Raw genomic sequence first — 22,351 nt, 5'->3', positions numbered from 1 at the left:
CAAACTTAATGAAAAGGTATACATGTAACAAATTGTGAACGTACTTTGGCATTGCCATAGTTCCAGTCGCTTTTGAGTTGATGGAAAGCAAGAGGTTTCTGTCGGGATGAAAGCCCAGCGTTCTGGCCACAAACATCTTGTTATTTCCCAGCGATTACACTGTGAAACTATATCATAATCCTTTCCCAGACGTTTGATATATTCCTACATATATAACAAAGCCTGAAAGATGTGCCTGAGCAATCATAAACATAAAGGGCAACTATGTCTCCTTGAAACCTGTCAGTAATCCAGAAGGCGCCTGGTTGCTTTAATTTGTTCCTCAAAGTAAAATAAAGGTTTACATATCTTCCACGACAGATGAGTGAAAATTGACATTGAGGATAAATTGTCTGCTACAATAACTTTTAGAGTATTTTACATTACATTAAAATGCGTGGCAAGATGCAAACGCTCTTTAAAGTGCTGGGAAATCCATAGCCAGCTAGCTTTTCACTGCTAGCAACACTTAAGTTAGCTCCTTATTGCTGCTCTAAGATGATGGGCCGTTTCAGTTTTGTGTTTTTTCAAATTTGTGAAAGAATCTTAAACTGGCAAAATCTGAACTGATAATGATACTGAACAATAGTTGTTTATGAGATCTGTAAAACCTTTATGCTGTTTATGAAAACATAAAATGGGTAAGTTTCGATTCTCTTGCTAGCATTAGAAACCTCAAATTTAGACAAGGAAAAAACTAAAATGCAACACACAGATTAGGTAAATCTTCACCAGAAAACATTCTGTCCTGTTGAGAGCATCTTTTACACATGTTGTGAATTATGAAATATTTACTCTTATTTCTGGAGAGGGGGATTTTTCACTTTTATGGAGAAACTGTTAAAATCTCATCTTGTTTTGTTCTTGTGAAACCAATGTCCAATACTGCCTCATTAGCCAAATCTATCATTACACCCGTATTACAAGGAAAAAATGTTAAAACCACCGATCACAACATTTTAACTTTGGCAGATCAAGAAATACGCAACAGGGAAGTGAATACAAACAAAATAATAATAATAATAATAAGATTAAGCAATATTGTCCATCAAGTCAAAAGTGAATCATCGGCAGATGTCTTTTCATTCCAAAGGTATTGAAGTTGACAAAAAAAAAGTGTTAAAATTCCAGACTTCATCCTTAGACTTATAAACAACCTTCCTGAAGATGTGAGTCATTAGAGGTGGTGAAAGCTGCCAATAAACCATGAAAGCAGTTCCAGGCAAACACCTCCTGACCAGAGTACGAAGGATGCCTCATTAGCGTTGTAAAAACCCCTGCACATTGTCAGGTGTGAAAATCCTGGCTGCCATGAGCAATTTTAATTGCTCATTTGACCCCAGGTCTTGGTTGATTGTCAGCTTACTGCTGTGTAAAACTCCAGAGGCAGCCTTGGAAAACACAGAAACAAGAGAGAAAAGGCTCCTGGAAGCAAATCTGTGTTACTTTTGAGGCTGCAAACACAATCTTAGTTTAAAGTGACCAAAATGACTCATCTCTGGGAAAACAAATGGGATTGGATTGCCGGTAGAAGTGTTTTCCATTCCGAATATCACCTTACTTTTCCACAAGCACATTTCTGATGGAGGTTTTAATTAAATGAATGTGAGAGTTTGTTTGCAAAATAGTAGGAAAGCAGCAGAATGGTAAAAACTTGGTTCTAAAAAGCCGAGAGTCAAACAGAAGTCTGTTAAATAAACATCTCATATATCTGTCAGCGAACGTAATTCAATTATGCACAGTTTGTCTTTGTATCAATAAGGCTTGTGAAGATGGAGCTAACGTTAGACCAGGGGGAACAAAAAGATCTACACAGACGCAATTATGGCACTTTTTTTATTTTTCTGATTTCTGTCTCTCGAAGAAGAACTATTTCTTTTGTAATTAAACTCAAGTGATGCCCTGAAAACCTGTTTATATAAAATACAGCCATCTCACTTTCAAGCAGTTGCTTAGATGGCAAGTTAGCTCAGAGAAACATGTCAGTTGATTTTCAGCAGCGACTTTGAAGTGGGAGACAAAGTGGTGTACGAAGCATAATATCCCCAGGGTCCCATTTAGTATTTGGGAAAAATAAACATTTCCCAAGCCCAGTCTTGTGTGACTGATTCTGTTCATATAGTTCTGGCAGCAGAGTCCGCTCTCCAGTGTAATTAAACTGATAGGTACTCCGAGTTGGTCTGTGTAGATGATGTAATTAATCAGTCTCATTGACTTCAGGGAACATTAATAAAGACACAGCAGATAATATAAATAATAAAAACACACAAAGTATACTTCAAGGCCAATTTAATGACAAAATTTAATGTTGATGTGTTTCTTGCACACTTTTGGTCCAATCCAGTGTTTTTCTTCAAATTGATAAATAGACAACCATTAAGCATACAATTTCCAGATAACATTTAGTTCCTGTATGTTCTAACATCTAAGGTACACTGAAAGAAAAGCAAAACAAAGGAGATATTTTTATTTTACATTTGGTAAAATGAATTAAGATTATCCTGTGTCCGTATACTCCACAGTCCAAGAACCCCACAATAACGCATTGTAAAAAAAAAAAAAAAAAAGGTGCTGCTTCTATCTGGGCTTTACTTGAAACCAAACTCCATTCACCCCTCTAACATGATCAGGTGATCTATTGTCTTAGAAGTATCAAATGTCTCTGGGAACTTTTAATAATCAGAGAATGGTTTAATAAAAAGAGAGCTAAACTCAGTGAAGGAAATGGTCACGTTCACCAGTAGTTGCATAAAGTACCCAACCTACAGGTGCTAATTTCTTTCAGTATGTAACAATTTTTTGGTTTGATAGGATATCTTCCATATTAGACGATTGTACAGTATGCAATGATCAAATCTGTACTGACTTTCAGAACATCCAAGTCTCCCATCGTTGGAATGAAGTAGCCTGGTTAAACAAAGCTACTGACGGATGCTGAAGAAGAGAAATGAAAATCTGAATTAACTTCACTCAGGAATTAGATAAATGTAGCAAAGAGTATAATGCAAGCAAAAATGTTGTGACTGAATTAAATAAGTTAGATAGGTCCTGTGGTTTCACTTGTGGGTGAATCTCACACCTCAGCTTTTCACCAGATCCAGCAGGTTCCTGCAGGGTCGTCACAAAGACCTAATTAGCCAATGAGACGTTGCATAAGGCAACTAATAAAAACAATGGATTCTACTATTTTTTCTTCCACAACTAGCGAGAAAGAGAGAGATTTAAACAAACAAATAAACAATGCGTTATTCTACATTATTGTAACAAAAAAGTCCACATTTTGAGCTTAACTCATTATTTACTGTTGAACATGAGGTTGTCACAGATTGGTTTTTTAAGCTTTTACCAATTTATGTTGTGTGGGCAGGATCTGTTGTACACTACGCAAAAACTCCACGAGAAATTTAAGTTTAAGTCCAATGTTTCTTTATAGCAGGGATAGTTAACTCCAACCTAAATATATATATATATATATATATATATATATATATATATATATATATATATATATATATATATATATATATAACTGGTACATTTTCTTAGTAATAAGTTTGCAGTGAGAGGCAGTGGCACTGTTAAGTTCAGGGGGAAAAAGAAATCTTGCACTTTCATGATTAGTGTAAAAAAATAAAATGTATAAGGTAGTTTTAAAACCCTAAAACAACCATGAAACTTGAAAACCAGCCTAAACTAACTTTATGACAACAAATATAATAAAGTCACATAGCTGAAGATATATTTTGTGCCCAAAACAGAAGCAAAATCCACCATAAACAAGTGTGAATAACAGTTTCTTTGTGTTCAAATGTAGGTTTTTCAATCCGTTTTACAAAAGTTTTGCAATAATAGCATCAAGCAGGCATTTTTTAATCATGATGTGAAATTCTGTTATCTTGACAGTAGGAAGCATTAGGCCAATTATATTTTAAATGAAGACGGGAAAGTAAAAGGATCAAGATGGACTGTAGATCCCCAGATAACTGACTCATCAAAGTTTATCTGTGCTTTTTTTAAATGACTGACTTTCTCCTCGGCATTTGCTCAGAGGTCCTTTCCAAGAAAAGGGGAAAAAAAAAAAAGAAAAATCCTTGTTATGAGTAAGCACATATTTTTTTAATCTCTCTCCAAAGCCCACACTTCAACCACTCATTACATCCCTGCTGAACGTCCTGATTTATTATATCTCAGAATTTCACAATCTGGGTTTACAAATTGGTCTCCTCAAAAATGCACGAACATGGCCGAGAAGCCCCATATTAGTCGAAAATGCATTCCTGATGTTGCAACATGAGAGAGTATGGGCACGATGCATGTCACTGCAGATTAAAGGAGATGCCATGTTTTACGACCTGCAATACTGTTACTAATATGGGGAAACTAGATATGGGGCATTTTCTTGAAATGCAGACAAACACTCAAAAGTCATAGTGCCATGTCTTTTTGGGGGCAATTTGCAGGGCTCAAGGTGAAATGCATGCCAGGCTTCCTGGGTGACTTGGATAAGCAACTCTTCAAACAATGAAATGGAAATAGACTGTCATGGCAAAACACTCATAAAGAGCTATAAACTGGCAAGTTGTCTATCTTCACCTCTTGAGAAATAATAACTTCCTTCTGGATATATTCATGAGTGTAAAAGGGTCCCTACTGTCACGGTTTTACAATATACAAAAAGAAAAAAAGGTTAGATGCATTATATGCATCTAATCTTTTTTTTTTTTGCATCTAATCTGGAGTCTCTGGTGCTGCAAAAGGGCATGTCTGAAGTGTCACTGCTTTCCTAGTTGATGGACATGTTTTATAAAATCAGTGTGAGGCAACGAGAGGAAAATATCAAGATATATCAGAAAAAAAGCAATGAATTGTGGTGGTTCATCTTCAGAGCTCTGTGAAGTTAAGGGGTCTCCGCCTTTTATTTACTTCTATAAAAGAGATAATAATGTCAGTGGGAATAATTTACCTCAGTGAATATCTATACAAGATTGCCAGTAAAGAAAAAAATAAATCTTCCCCTTTGATGTGGCGTTAAAGTCCATGGAAACTGAGAAGTAAATTGAGTTCAGCTCTTTTGTGTTTACAGCAGCATTGAGTGAAAAAGATCTTTCTGACTTAAATGCAAAATGGAGGTGCAAAATGTGCCAAAGCGTATTGACAGCAAGACGCATGCAAGCACCTCTCGAATCAGAACAGAACACTGTTCACTGTACAAGATCAAAGGAGGAATTAGACATTTTTGCAAGTACTTTGCAATCACCGGCAATAACTCAACCTGACTAATTGCTACATAGTTTTTCTGTTTTTATTGCTGTTAGTGATTTTATTGCTTCTCTGTTTAGAAATTATTTAAATATGAAGCAAATGTGTGATGAATTTTCACATTTTTGCCTCATATTTCATTTCATCTTTCTGTCTATGTGTGTGTAATGTTCGTGATTTGCAACCCCAAATCCATGCCTCATCAGAACACATCTTCCCATTCGTTGAAAATGAAGACAGAGAGATGGACGGATGGATGGACAGACAGATAAAATGAAAAATAAATTGTTCTGGAGTTGACTCATTCAAAATCTATAATTTATTTCAGCCAGCTCTTCAACAGTGTGCAGCCACAGAAGTACTCTGTACTCTGTGCTTCACTCAGCAAAGCTATCGAAGTGGTTAAAATTTACAAATTTTTATTCCAACGCTTTTCAACGGTTTTCTCAGACAGTTGCAGCTGCTCCAGAAGGCTGCTGTTCGCATTCTCACTAAAACTAGAAATGGAGCACATCAACCCAGCTCTCGGAGCAACACTGACTCCATGTAGCTCAAAGAATGGGATTTAAAATACTTTTGTTAGTTTATAAATCACTGTATGGCTTAGCAACAAAAATATATTCAAGATCTGTTGTTGCTATCAACCCTCCAGGCCACTGAGGTCTTTTGGTTTACTCTTCATCCCCAGAGTATGAAGAAGCAGCGTTCAGTTTATTTTGCTCCTCTAATCTGGAAAAAAAAAAAAAAAAAAAAACTAACAGAAAAGTGCAAAACTAGTAAAACTCTGAGTTCTTTTAAATCAAGGCTAGAAACCCATTTGTCTAGAGCTGCCTCTGACTAATAACTACTGGAAGATCACAAACTGTACTCTGTTTTTCAACCTGTCGTCATTTTTTCTTACTTTCTCTTACATGTCACTGCAGGGTAACATTTCTTTTGCTTTTTTGTTGTTCATTTTTCTTCTCATCATGAAAGTCACTTTGAATTGCCTAGCTGCTGAAATGTGCTATGCAAATAAAATCCTCTCGCCTTGCCTTATCTTAGAAGCAGTAGTCTGCCATGATCTAATTAAAGAAGCCAATTGAGTGTAACGTTCTACTGGCAGCGCACAAAGAAGCCAGTAAGGGTCCAGAAAATATCCTGTACCATCACCCTCGGCTTCAGTGGAGAAAGAGTAAACACAAACAACTGTGGAGAATAAGCTAAAAAAAATACACGCAGTCCATTAACGCTGCATCAGAATAAAACAAAAGCAGGTTTTCAAAGCGTAGCACACTCCAAGACAAAGGAGAAATCTGAAAAACACTTCAGTGTGTGTCATCCGAGAAGGAGACTGTTTACATGTTACCACAGGATTAGGAAAGGATGGATTTATGCTTCGGCATGGGTTCAAGTAATTCCATGTCAAATCCATGGACCAAATGCATATATTTCATTCACCTTTTGTTCCACGGCCTTTTCAACTTGATGGATACGGTGAGAGCACATGACGTGTGGATGATTTGCTTCTTTCTTCTGTGACTGCTGTGGCTTTGTCTCTGTCTGAGCTCTCGGAGTCTCTAAGGATCTTGCAGGGATGTGTTTATTCATCAGGAGCCCATTTGTAATAGATCCATATTTCTAAGCAAAAGCAAACCATCAAAGTATTTATTTTATTTATTACAAAAAGCACCATGTTTATGAATGATGATACAATGAGGAAATAAGCTGGATGAAATGCAAAAGAACAAGAGGAACCCTAGGATGTAATAATACCAGCAAAGGAGAGCACGACTTAGCATATATTTGCAGAATCAATTTATTTAGATAAATCTCCCTGAAAGCACATATGTTCATAAAACTTTAAGTCATTGTACATTATGTTGATTAGTTCTCAATGTGTTTTCTTCTTGGAGAAATGTCTCTGAGAATCAGGAGGAATTCCAGAGCTTTGCATCAACCTTCTTCTAGATGAACCCAGCTTTATGTGTCTCTGCGAGCTTGTAAAGAAGGAAAAGAAAATGTCAGTAAAGGGAACGCGGATATACTATTCCCAGCGGAACTGTCCAGACTTTAAGAGACAAATGTGCTCCATTCTTTCCCTCTAAATGGCTTTTGCTATTGATATATTTGATTAAATATGAACAGTTCTCTTACAAACCGTGCCAGTGACCTGAAATGTTGTAAAATTGTTCCTGGAATATAACTCGGAAGTGAAATAAATGGTATTCTGGGTGCCTGTTTTGAGCCTGTGTATTGTTAAGATGTGTTATTGCTGTTTCTAAAGTCATACAAAACCAAAGTTATGAATATGACTTATTGTGTGGAAAAAGGGGTATAGAAAAACTTTCATACCCCTTGAACCTTTACCCATTTTTTTCACAAAAAAATTTGATTTATCTGATAGACCAACACATAGCAGTGAACAATGTGAAATTAAAGGAAAAGTATACATAGTTTTCAACATATTCATACAAAGAAAATATTAAAACTGTGGCTTGAGTTAGCACCCAGCCTCCTTTATTCTGAGACCCTTAAAGGTATTCTTGTGCAACCAATCGCCTTCAGATGACAGAAAAGTAGAAGTCAGAGAATATTAGCGAACGAACAGGTTTGGTGACGAGAGCAGCCAAAAGGCCAATGCAGAGATCATATGCTCATGATGCTATGTCTGGTGGAAAGCCAACACCATGAACACATAATTACTCAAAATGAAATGTGGTACAGGGCATTCCTAAGAATTGGACATTGACTCTTAAACACACTACCACATTTACAATGGAATGGTTTGAATTAAACCATATCAATATTAGAATGTCCTAGTCAAAGTTCTAACTTATAAACTGCTGTTCACAGATGGTTTCCATCTAATCAGACAGAGCTAGAGGTATTTTTTGAAAAGAAAATGACCAAAAATGTCAGTATCTAGATGTGGAAAGCTGACAGAGAAACTCCTGCAAAGCTCTGGCTCTACAAACTATTGACCCACTACTTTTAAAAATTTTTATTAGTTAAAAATGTACAACAATGTGTATAATTTCCTTCATCTTCCCTATAATGTTTGTCTAAAACATGTAATCTTAATAAAAATACATTGAAGTTTTATTTTTTGTAACATAATAAAATGTGAAATGCTTCAGAGGGTCGGAATGTTTTTACTCTGTTTCTTGCAGATAACCTTTAGAGGCTGTTGCAAGTAAACCATCTATGGTAGCCAAAACAGATTGAACTGAATGTGAGGCAGGAAGCTGGTGATAGAATTTAGGTTTTGACCTATTTTTGTTTGGTTTCACCTTTGTTTGCATACCATATCCCCACTAGATCCTGTGTTGACATTTACTGGGCACATTTACTTCTCACATGTAGTGAAAGCTGAGAATCCCTTGCTGTCTGTCAGTGGAGGGTCAACACAGCCATGCATCCACATACTGTAGCTCCGTGTTGCAAACTTGGTGACATGAGAGCCGAACCTCGATGTCCGGTTGCCTTGTAGAACCACAGGACTACTTCCTCTAATTAGTTTCCTCATTTATCAGTAAGACCCTTGACCACACGCCTGTGAAGTACAGTGATCCCCATGACCAAGGCCCCTCCTTTGATATGGAAAATAGGCTATTCATCACCACATTCGCTTCACATCGGTGCCGACTGTGGCCATTTGTTGTGCGAACATGTTCCCTCAAGTTCCCTCTGATTTTGCTTTAATCTGAGGTGGAAAGTCAAACAGGACGAGAAAGAGCAAAACCTCTCACATGAGGGTCTCTGGAAGTCATTTGCTGCGGGTGTTTGGACCTTGCTATGAGGTGTGAGATGGGAAACAAGAGACAGAGTTTAGTGGCTGCAGCTGAAAGGACATCTATCACTCTTGCCAACTCTCTCCATCCCTCCGCTGGAGCAGATGAGCGCTTTAACCTTGAGGGCATGGCAGTGGTGAACATATGCAAGTCATCTGTATAGAATAAATACCAGGACAATCTTATGACAATATGTGCAGCCGCTCTGGGGTTTGTTGTTGGCAGAGAGGAGAGGGCTCTCTGGAGACAACGGTGTCAAGCCTCTTATTGTCACTAAGGTGATCCAGTGTTGCTTGACTGGTTTTCAAACTTCATTATGATTTCTAAGCTTTGAAAGAGCAGCTATATAATAGTTTAAACCCTGAGATTAGTTGTTATTAATATTCTGACCTGCTACGTGTAGGTTGAATCTCAACAACCACCTCCCAAGTCATATGTATTGACCTGAACAGCAGAAAAAATATGATTCAGAGCTTCTTTGTTGTACAGGGGTTTAAGAGCCGGGTGTGAAAACACTCACACAGTTAAACTTCCAATTCACACATCACTACATGTAAAGGGCGGGGAGCTAGTTAGGAAACATCTAATAACGTGCGAGTAACGGATCACTGGAAAACAAACTGCTTTTATGCCCCCCCCCCCCCTTCCCTCCATTAGTGAGATATCAAAACCAGACAGAGCTCTTCCAGAAAAATAAAACCTCAACATCAGCTCTGTCATTCTCACCACCAAGTCAGAACACCTTTCCCAGCGAAGCTACAGATTGTGGATCGGCTCATTTCTTGTGCACAAGGCGGGGAACAGATGGATTGCGCATTAAAAGACCTCAGATCTGCCAGTGGCCGTTTATAAGAACTGGAAAAAAAGGTAGGATGGAGGTGACATTCTTTCAGGAAGGAGAGAGATTTAGAATGACATGATTTCCCTATGGCCTCTGTAACTGAAGCGCAGCTGGAGAGGAAACTTAGTCAACTATATCCATCTTGACTTTGTCTGATTTGTTCTGGATCTGGATTGAGGTTCCGTAAAATTGGAACACAAAGTAAACCCGGGTTAGAGTTCTCACAGCATGGCTGAAGAGGATCAACAAATTATGTCAGGTTATTAGGTTGCATGTGAACAAATGCTCGTGTTTTTATGAATCAATGCAATGCTCAGCATTGATTCATAAAAACTTTATTACAATTAATACAGTTTTAATATGTCTTAAACTTATTTATATTTTGTCATATTAAATTATTTTAAGTGAAAGACCAAAAAAGTAGTGCAGAACTATGAATTGGAAAGAAAATGATCAATTGACCAATGCAATGTGTAGTGGGTAGTTAACTTTTATAAAAAAATAGTACATACACACATACTCGTTCAGAAACAATCACAAGCTGGAGGAGGGTCTAACCACTGTCAATCAACCTTTATGTACACGCTGCTCACATCCTTCCCCCTTAGTCTCTGCTTTGTTACAGCTCCTTCCCCACAGAGGAGCCTGTGGTGAATGCACAGGCTAGTTAGCATGACTACTGAATATGGCAGATAAACAGATGTAAGTTGTTTCTTTATTGCTGTTTACATGAAACAGCAAGTACACAGGCATGATTGACAGCGTTAAGACATTCCATCTGGCTCTGATTAGTCGGTTTTGAATAGGAGCAGTGCATTTCTGCAGATGCCAGTAGGACCACAGGGAAGAGGCAAAAAATGAAACTTTACTTACTACACAACATCCTCATGATTAAACATGGTGGAGGTGTCATGCTTTGGGGAAGCTTTCTTGAGGAAGAACAGAACAGCTGGCCAGAGCTGGTGAGAAGGAACCCTTTGTCTATTCTTTATAGAAAAACCTCTTACTGCAGTGATGGCTGCAAGTCTGTAGAAGAAGGAAAGTCTTTTCCATTGACAATCCTGCACAGTTTATATTTATATCATGACTGAACTACTCTAACACAAGAATAAGGTTTGATCTAAACCACTCTATTGTACCTCTGTACTTTCAATGTCTTTATCCTGCTGCCCCAGTCTTATATATTTTGCAGCTTCTAAAAGGTTTCAAAATCATCTTCACAGCATGTCTCTATCACTATGATTCATCATGGTGATGATGTGTTAGGGTTATGAGAAAATTAAAAATTTCCAACACAACAGTATGACAAAAAGGCCAAAAAGATGGACTATACTTACCAATTACTTGTGAATTTACTTGGTTATGCAGTTTTTTTTATGGAGAGGTGTTTGGGACAAGGTGACAGAATACCTTCAACTTCACTATCACATGCTACTTTGATTGGTCCATCACACAAAGTCTTAATAATATATGATGTATTTGGGTTTGTACAAGTGTAAGGCAATGCAGACACAGTTCTTACTGGGATTTTATTCTGGCTTGGATTGCTAAAAGATAATATCTCCCAGTGCTTTACTGAGATTAATAGCAGCCTTTGTCTCACAGCACATCAACATTAGATGGATGAGAACACCGCATTTTATCGGACATCTGTTCAACGTGATCACTCTCGGACACCCGTCAGACCAAATGAAGACATGAACTGTTACCAACACTGTGCAGCGACTTGTGGTAGACTGTCATCCAAGAATACCATATAAAACCAAACCAGTCTTATAAAGCCCTGCGGTCCCTGTGGCTTGAGTTGGGCCTTTGGAGCTTATAACTGGGGTCCTAAAGTCCTTTAAGAGACTGTGTAGCCTCGGGAGTTAAGGTAACAGCTAATTGTTTCACTTGTGCTCTGAAGATATTTACTGTGAGCTCATGAATCAAGCATGTAGCCCTTGCATCGAGGCCACATCCCCTTGTTCTCCTCCTGTCGCATGCAGCCAGTGATTTATGGCTGGACAGTGGCCTGCAGAAGTATTGGATTAAGCGAAATGTAGCGGGAGAACATCTGGAAAGTGTATTAGGTCCACATCACATTTTTCTGACACTTTGATAGTGATAACTGGAGCAGGGAAGCAGCATCTTTCTCATCGAACATACACATGTGAAGTCGTGAAGTGTGGATCATGCTTTAAGTAGCATGGGATTAATGGTCCTACTTAAAGCACCAGGTGAGCTAACAAGAGCCCCAAATGAGGCTCTTCAATGTGTCCCTAATGCCTCCCAGATGTGGAGAATTTCAGTTCTGTTGGCGTCCTTGGTTGGAACAAAAGGCAGCGCCTAATTTGAAAAATGAAAGAGCCTTGATAGGATAAAGTACCCATTCCAAAGCTGCGTGACATGGCCAGTATAACACAAGTCATTTTAGTCAAGGATAATTGGGTAAAAAAAAAAAAAAAAGGACATCAGCAGGGAGTGCATGAGCACTGTACCTCTGCCTCTGCTCATCTCAGCCCTGTAACAAGAGCACAGGGAGGTGTGTTGAAACACAACCACTATTCATCCTAACCCCCTCGGTGCAACAATGACTAGTACGCGGTCTGCTTTTCATTTAAGGGAATTACCTTTGGGAGGCCAGCAGACGTCTCCTGAGCTGCTCCGTGTGTGTTCTTCTCATCCCTGTGGAGCTGTCTCATTAGCACGAGTTTGGTTTATCATACCCCCCCATCTCTGTCCTGCTGAAACCTGCAGCCTGCTGCACGGAGACCAAAAAATAATGACTCGCGTGGAGTGACGAGTCCCCACGCGGAGTTCCCAGCTTACTGTGGCGCAGACAGTCGGGCTCTCTAACAAGTTGACTGCAAAGCCGAGGCCACTTAAGACCCAGAGAGAGCGACGGAACCAAGAGGTAGAACTGGGTTGATATGAAAAGTGAAAGGAGTAGCCTGGATAAGTCTAATTTATGACCTTCATAAGAGACTCTGTGACAGTGGGTCCAACTTACCTAATGAGGTTTTTGACATGATACAGAACTTCTTATTGCATCTCACTCTGAACCATGACATGTTATCTTCCTGCAGGTATTACTCCTTCCCTCTGTGAAGAATGTTTTACTGCCTAATTATTCAATCACATGTCGGTGGGCTACTTCCTTTCGAGCCGTTACGAGTACAGGCGTCATCCCACCGGGGAGTGGCTCATATCATTTACATTTCATTAAAAGTGCGCTGCGAGACATCATTGATTTGTCTAGTAAACTGGGATTTTCCATGAGGCAACCTTTTGAGTAGGAGGTGAGGGGGAGACCCATCAGAAGCTGTCAGAAGCCGTCAGAGGACAGGATCCAGACCTGTAGCCAGGAAAGACCAGGCCAGCCAGCTGTCACCTCACTGACACTGGCTGAGACCATCCATCTGGCTGAGAGGGGCCCACCATGGGTGCAGAAAGGCATGCCAGGTCCCCTTCTACTTGCACTGGTAATGTGCACACGAGCACAGGAGCAAGCATTTACATGTGTGCAGGGACATACATGTAGTCCTCTCTCAGGCATCTACGCACGAATGACCTTGCACAATGCAACATACATGTACTGATTAATCTCCAGCACAATCTGCAGTGCTGCCAGCAGGAATCATTCCTTCACTGGCGGATCAGAGAAGCCGAAGTGACATGCTGCCATCGAGCTAAACAGACACAAATAAACAATTAGAACATTTGGCAGCAATGCTTGCTTTCACATACAGAAACATTCCGTCTCACAGAGTGAACCTATAAACTAGAGGGGTTTTTTTACCCATAGATCCAAGGAGCATTATAGAGAGCACAAAGAAGTCTTCTGCAGGCAAGATGCATAAGGATTCTGAATCAAGGATTTGTTTCACTTCAAGTGCCTTGAGTATCCTGTTAACTGTTAGATGTGTCCATGGTCCAACACAACTGAATCAAATAGCTGAATTATCTCCTCAGTAACACAGTAGAGTTCTCCAGAGTCGTGCTATGACTTTGTTATTTGACTCAGGTGTGTTGAAGGAGAGACACATCAAATGTTGCAGGACACCAGACTTCTCTTCTGTTTTGCAACTGTGTTACTGTGTGTTGTGTTTTTATTATTAAGCATGTTCCATAGTAAAATCTTCAAAACAGCAAATTATTTGCAAATAATATGGGGTTACCCTTCACAGGAATATTTGCTAATAGGTGAATCTGTGAATACTGATCTGCAAATACACCAGCGTCTACTGTACAGTAATCCTATTTTATCTTATACTGTGTAACACAGGCAGTCTATTTGCACTGATAAGGATTCACCAATATCAGAATGATCAATGCTTGGAGTGCCACAGAGCCATTGTCTTTTTCTAAGTTTTAGCACAGAAACAAGATGAACAGATTCTTTGAATCCAGAAACTAGAAACATGAAAGAATTCTATAAAATCTATATTTCTAAAGATTTGCTTAACATGGAGTAGAAATACTCTGCTCTGAATGGTCTCAGTTTTGAACAGATAGAAAAAAAAATGTTTGGAGCAGAGACCAGAGTTTATGGGATCCTGGGAGTGGATCCAGAGCAGATTTCTGACTTCTGCTTGAACTACCCCTAACACTTTTTTATTACCGTTTACACAGGCATCACTTTTAAGTTATCTGTTTAAGAAAAGTCTGTGGTTATTTACTCTAAAGAACACATTGGTATGTGCCCTTTTGCAAACTGTTTCATTTGAAGGTGAAACTGAACATTTTTAGTACTTTGGAGAACAGAAATAGGAAAAGTGAAAAGTAAAGAAAAATACGGACGTTACAAGATCTTGTGGTACAAAATTTTGCAATTTAATATTTCTTGGAAAGTAACTAACCAGCTGCAGTTCAATGCCTGAATTAGCATTGAAAAAGACATATATCACTTTTAAATTATTCGAGAGACAGTTGATGTAAATGTTTTATTGTCTTTCTTTTTATTCCTAAGGAAGCATCTGATTTAGATTTCTTATTCATAGCGACCAATCTAAAGTGCACATTTTATGTTCAAAACTCACAGATTCTCTCAAACAATATTTAGGATTTAATCAACGTTATAATATTTTTGAAGGACTGTGCCAATTCATAGCTTCAGAGAAAGGCTATTTGATTTTCATTAAAGGAAATGAGATTTCATGGGATCATTTTTAGAGCAGCTTGAAGAAGTGCAAAACTTGACCTTCAACAGTTTTGAGAATAACTATTTTCATATAATATATATGTTTTTCAATTCTTTTTTTTATTTAATTGTATTTGCTTTAGAAGCTCTTTATGAAAAAACTTTGTTAAAGTTGGCCTGAAAGTGCTAAAATCTCCTTTTTTGAACCACCTCTCATCAGCTGAAAGCAATGTTACAAGTCTAAAAATATAACTTTATTCTTTGATTTTCAATTGTTTGAACTACAATAAAATTATAACAGTTGACTGGTTTTTACTCTGCCCTAATTTGCTTGACGTATTCCATATTACAACATCTGTTTTAAATGAAACAAATAACGAACCACTGACAGAACATGTTTGTCACTGTAAATAATCATAGAATGAAATGTGCTTTTAAATAGGTTCCGTAATGAGGCATTTCCCCAAACGTCCTATTTCTTTCAACCAAGGTTGTTTAGAAAGCTTAACTCATTACTCGTGACTTCTTTGCATGTCCCCATTTTACAAAATCCAAACTGTTCCTTCACAGCTACATCATAGTTTAGGGGGATAGTTTAAAAGAAGCTGCCAGCGGAAAACATTCTCACCCCTTCAGTTTGTCTACATTTAGTTAAAACTGATTTTGGAAAAGTTTTTTTGTTTTCTTTAAAAAGTCATCCAAAAATTGCATGTCACAACAAAGTGATATTGATATCTTGGAAAATGTATTTACAATTTAATGTGTAAGTATAATATGTACTGTTTTCACATCCTTTGCTGTGACACTTGAATTGAACTCTTTTGCATTTTTGGTGCTGATCATAGTTAAGCTGCTCCTGCACCGCTCTGCACATCATGTTTTGAGGCAAACATCTGACCCACATGTAGGAAACTCTCAAGAGACAACAATTAATGTTTGAAAATCATGTATTCAGTACAATGCTTCAGTCTGCTTCTGATTTTGCCAAAAAGCAAATTAGATGTTGTCAAACCAGGAAAAACTAAATCACTGGTCTGTTGAAAGCAAAATACATATTTTTTGCTCTAACTCCAAATGCATACACCCAAATAGTAAAGTCTATGTATATACTTGAGCTAAATATGTCAGTGCACAGTAGCTGTTCATTCAACCTGTCTGAGCTTTGGAGGATCTTTATAGAAAAATGGTTGTAGAGAAATACCTCAATATCCTTCATAATATATTTTCCAGGCACTTAGTGCCATTTTATAGCACAATAAAGTAGATGTCTGATTAAAAATCCTGTATCAAATTTAAAATGAAAAGAGATGACATAAAATTGCCATCTATCTCTTTAAGAAGCATCTAGCTTTAAGTAGATGACATAATGCTTTTTAATACAAATGATTGTCAGACCAAAGATAGATTTAATGCAGACTTCTCTTCTGTTATATGTCAAGTTAACAGATAAACAAAAACGACTTTTTTCTGACTCTTTTATCTATCTTGCTGAAATATTTGGTTGTTTGTGATGGATACACCTGAACTGGCTTTGTGATGGAGACAGGGACTATATGATGCTATCATTTTTACGTGGAGAAATTTATTAAAACAAGCAAACAAAAGAAATATATAGAAATATCACACATTTCTAAGTCTCCAAACCTGTCTCAGGGACATCATAAAACATGAGTTTTGTCTATCATTACCAGAAGTCAATATATTGTTTCATCCTTGTTTCAGCAGAGGCAGAGATGCATCACTGCTAGGAAGCAGTCTGTTTTTCTGGTGAAGTCATTAGGATTTCTTATCTCGCTTCTCAGACGATAGGCAGCAGGGAGCCACGGGAAATGTTACTGACAGCTCAGGGCAGACCCAAGAAGACAGAGAGAGGACCAGAGTGGGAGATCAATGATAATGCCATCTGATGACTTTGCTGAGAGAGCTGTTCCCCTCCGGTGGTCCCACCATCGACCCACTCTCACTCGAAGACGGTGAATTTTGTTTGGCTTTAATCTTCCCATCAGACAACACAAAGCGAGCAATGTGCTGCGAGTGTTTTCCATTTTGGGCCCCCAGGAGAATTGTGTCAGGTTGCGCAAGTGCACAAGTGCAGATACGTCAGCATGGCACATTGACAGGCAGCTTGTTTGAATAAAGAGCCGACAAAAAAAAAAAGCTTGAGGCTGCGCAACTTGACTGCTGAGAATAGCTTTATACAGAAACACATGACAACTGAAAACAAAAACAAAGTTATTCCCTCCGCTGGCTTGTGGAAACTGTCAGTGGTGCTGAAAGCATGCATTTCTAACTGCTAAAGCTTTATCATTCCTTCTTGGTTACAGAGCTGTTTAAAAATGTGTTTTCTTGAAGAAGTCAGAATGTTCAACATCTGGGGTGGGGCTTATCTTTGACAAATGGACTCATATGGTTCTGGTTTCCAGACAAAAGAGTATGTGAGCAGATAATGATGAGTTGCGCTCATTACACGGGTACTGTGTGTAAATTATTGTGCAAAGCGCGGTTTTTAAGTAAGTTTTATTTTAAATTATGTGTTTATTCTTGGAAAGAATTTGATCAATATATTAAATAAAATGCTTAAAATAAAAAGGATGTTCTATGGTTTTCCATGTTTACATTAATAAACATTTTATGGAAAATATTTCAGATCATTATTACAAATCTTCATTCAAAATTTGACAGCACAAAAAAATAATAAATCACAATTTATTGACCTGTTCCTAACTCTTCAGGAAAAGATTTTGTCCATGGATGTACTTAGGTTTCTTCCATGCTTTGCAATAACAAATCTCAGTGCCACATCTCAAGAGGTCAATTTTATCACTCAAAACGTCCTAAAATTGACTTTTTGAATCCATTTTAGACCTCTAACTTTGCAATTTTGGGATAAAAATATATAACGTGTATTTTCAGCATACAGTATTTGAAGTCACTATTATGCAACAGACTGCTCAGGCTGGTTTAGACAGAAAGATGCCATCATAGAGCATTGCAGCGAGTGTGTATTGCAGTTTGTTGCATATGGAGCCTCATATATAGCTGTAGACCAGTTAGGGTGTTAAAGCTGACCCTGGATATTAATTTGATACGTTTCATTAACCTAAGCAATGCTGCAGGTCATTTAAAAGCTTTCCAGGAAATAGCATTCCCTGGTGGCTGAAAAATAGTTAAGCACTGGTTTGAGGATGACCAAACTGTAAGTGTTGATTTGGCCTCCAGATTGTTGGGATCTCAACCTGCTCTTAACATCTTGGTGCCATAGCCATGAAGGCGATGCCTCAATGAATCAGAGCTGTTTTGCTAGCAAAACACAGGTCTGCACACTATTAGACAAGTGGTCATAATGTTATGCTCGGTCACTGTAAATAACTATATTGTTGAACTGATGTTTTCTTCACCAGGAGCCTTGCCCATTTTTAACACCAGACCTTTTAATGCTCAACTGTGTGAGCACACTGTTCAGAGAAAAATATCATCAGGTCTGCTTCTTGGCCCTCGCCACAAACATGAAAGGTGTCTCTACACCAAATACTCAAGACAAACCACTAAAGCAAACAAGTAAATATTTCAAAGGTTCCTTCTGACCATAAAGAAAATAATATTTACTCATTGACTACAGTATTGATGTTTCAGCAGGAACCAATTGTGAAGACAGATGACAGAAAAATATGTGTCCCAGTTCTTGCCAGGCCACACGCAGACTCCCTCTAATTAGCTTTAGGCTGTCACAATGTGAAGGAATGCACTACGAGAGTCACGCAAACATGGCTGCCACCGTGCACACCTTCACTTAGCCTGGAGGTCTAACAACCTGTTTACATTGTGGTCACCTAATATGAGCCTGGCAACAGTGGTGTGTTTCATAAGCGGCATCTTAGTCACTTACTGCACAGCAGACAAGATCCTAAAACGACTGCATCTAACTACCATAACGCTGAATGATAACAGTGAATCTGAGCAATTTGACCCTTCCATGCCTGAATTATATTAGTCTTAATAAGTTTTGTTTTCATATATCTTCATTCATGATTTACTTTAAACTTGTACAGATAAAAGCATGTTCACTTTCCACTCTAAATATAAAATATGTATTTTAAAAAGAAATTATTATGATATGTTGTGCAAAAACCATCAAATATTGTTGCTAAACTAACATGGCCACATATTTGAGAAATTTCTATGATGTAGTGCAATGAAAAATTTTAACCCCGTTTTTGACCTTCATGCTTTAAGACATGTAGATATTGTCAACGGCAAACAAAAAGGAGAAATACAAACTGAACTCAAAATATTAATTAGATACAGAAAAATAATTAAAATCATCTGATATCATACGTAAGCAAAGAAGTCTCCTAGATTAAAACAGCTTCTGATATCTTGCTGTCTTTTGTCTTAGGTGTCTTTAGCGCCTTTATGATTTACAGCATCCTGAGTTCCCATCAGCGTCTTCCTTGACGGCTGATGTACTGCATGTTTCAGAAGTGTTTCTCCTCCAAATTAACTTACATTTAAACTCTGAAAATCATGTATTTGATTCAAGTGTGTTTAAGAGGTGGTGCAGCTAAAACATGGCGCACGTCCAGCCTCGAAAAGTAGAATTCCCCACATGTCACTCCTCCTTTTTCTGAGTGATATAAATAGGCACTGTCAGTGGCACCATCTTCATTTTACCTGGATGTAAGTTGCAGACAGGGTGTTGTAATCTTAACTGTAAAGTTGCTGTCCCACTGTTTCCAATCAACACAAAAACTGTAAATTACAGCCCCACAGCCAAAAAACAGCAGAAAAAGTAACTAATGTAGAAGTATTATCAGAAATAGTACGTTCAGGCACAAAGATGCACAATGTCACTTTTAATGGACAAACGATGATTGACAATTTTCTCCAAACATTAAATCTACACCTATAACATCAATCCTCCATTGTTATGTGATGCTACCATTACTATCATGTGCCCACACTGTTTGGTGATTAATTGGATTGTATGATGTGACACATTAATGTCCAAAGTGGTGGCTTTTGTGCAACTGTGTGACAAACACTCACACATGAAGCTTTTGAATCGCTGTCCACTGCAGTCCCCACTTTGTGTGAAATTCACTTAATGTCCTGACCCAAATTCATGGCAACTATAATTATTCTTGACAACTGAGATCATACAAATAACTCACTTCTCAAGCCTACACTCATTTTATCTGTCCCATTTGGAGCACTTATTAGCGATTGTTTCCACTGTGTTGGCTACTCCTATGGCTGTAATAATCCTTCTGCCTTGGGCATGCTTGAATTTTACATCATGACCAAATGTTTGCAGAAAAATAAATGCATAGAGTCAGGGGAAGGGAAAAACACAGTCATAAAAATCATCACCCAAAAGGGAGACCTTTAATAAACTGTAATAAAATTAATAATAAACAATGTTGGATACTCGTCCTTAGAAGTAAAATCCAAATCCAAATCAAGCTTTTTAATAGAGATGGGAAATAAAGGGTTATTATTTCCATTAAAACGTCTTAAAAATATTTAACAGCACAATCACATCATTACGTTGGTGCCCAGCTTGTACTGTCACAGCGAAGAATGGCCCAGGGATAGCCAAGAACGTTTACTGAGCGGATATTAATTGATTTGTCCTGACCTACCCAGACCTGGCCTCCCTGGGCTCGGCTTCCTCAGCAGAGCCATGCCAAAGCTCTCTCCTAACTCTGCATAAAAATAAATGAGAAGCCGTGGGGCTATAGTCTCTAAAGCCAGGGGATATTGTTCGATTTCACGTCAGCCCTCCAGGAGGCAATTTAAACAACCCAGCATGCTAATAAGCCCCCGTATAAAAGGCACTTCTGGAGGGGAGCCCACTCTTCTTTTAGCACTCTTTTTTTTCTATTGCAACAAGGACGAAAGGGCATAAACAATCTAAAGAAGTGCAAGCTTGACCTGATCTTAAATAGCTCACTCCTGCGTAATGGTTTGTGTATCACAGATCATTGTTTGCACTTAAAAACTAACTAAAAAGGTCTTTTGATCAATAGAACTGCAGCACTGCTCCTGGATCTGAGGAGACAGAGCCCCACAAATAACTCCATACTCCAATAAAGCCTCGGTATTTGTTGTGGCCACAGAAATACAATATTGTTCATTCTGTTCGTGTGCCTTGAACCCACAGGGCAGGTGGTAGCAGATCACAGACTTCTCAAAGACTCAGAGGCTAAACTAATCATGCACGACTCTCTCACACGGCCCAACTACTGCCCTCCCAAATCTACACCAGCTTCTCATGTACTGATACCACACAGCAGTCTGGTTGACTGACCTGTTATGCTTTCCCATGTGGTAGCGCTGTTCTATACAGCCTGACCCTTTGTTTAATTGTGCAGCTCATTAACAATAATTAATTATGAAGAAGTGATCAAATTGTCTGACTTGACGACAAGCAGTCTTTCATTGAGGCACAGGAGAAATTTGTCTTGACGTCTCAAAATGATATCCAGGATTCCACACGTTGCCCTCATAATACAGTTATACAACACTCCATCAACACACAGCCTTTAACTCAAAGCAGTATTTCACATCTGAAGGTTCCATTTGAAAAATGTTCTGCAATAAATTCATTAAATGGGACATTTCAACACTGCATTCTAAATGTTTTTCAATCAAAAATGCTTTTATAAACGCTATCTTGCAACCATTAATAGAGTAATTAAAAGAGAATTAATTTCTAATGTCCAAATTGACGGTGGGGAGGGGGGGGGGGAATTTCAGGAGGTAATGACTGTTAAACACTGCCCCCTACTGACGCGCGAATATTACTACATTTCAATATCCTGGTGGGATGCTTGTGCACAGTACAGATTAATGCGTTGCAATTTTAAGCTATCAAGCACATTGTTTTAATGTTTTTCTTATTTTGCTGATGCTTATGCTATTTTATTTTACGTAATGCATGTTGCCCAGCTTTAAAATCCAGTGTATTCTTGTTTGACAGAATCTCCAAGTGTACATGTGCATCAGTTTGAAAATTATTCCACAAGTTCATCTCTGAAAAGTCACCTCACATTACACATGAATGTATTCAAGGAGTGTATTCATGCCAGTCTGTGCAGGAATAATGCAAATGAACTGCACAGTGAATGGATAGTTTTCAGCCATGTTTGAAAAACATTTATATTTTATTGGCTTTGAATTGTAACTTGTCTAACTAAATCTGTATTTTTAATCCATAATCGTCCTAATTAATTAAGTCTGTGGAATAGATGTATATAATAAACTAGTTGTACCTGTAGAATTGAATAATGAAATCATTTACTTTTTAATTATATA

The sequence above is a fragment of the Xiphophorus maculatus genome, chromosome 7 (assembly GCF_002775205.1).
Source record: "Xiphophorus maculatus strain JP 163 A chromosome 7, X_maculatus-5.0-male, whole genome shotgun sequence".
Classification (NCBI taxonomy): Eukaryota; Metazoa; Chordata; class Actinopteri; order Cyprinodontiformes; family Poeciliidae; genus Xiphophorus; species Xiphophorus maculatus.
Note: the sequence above shows the minus strand (reverse complement) of the source record.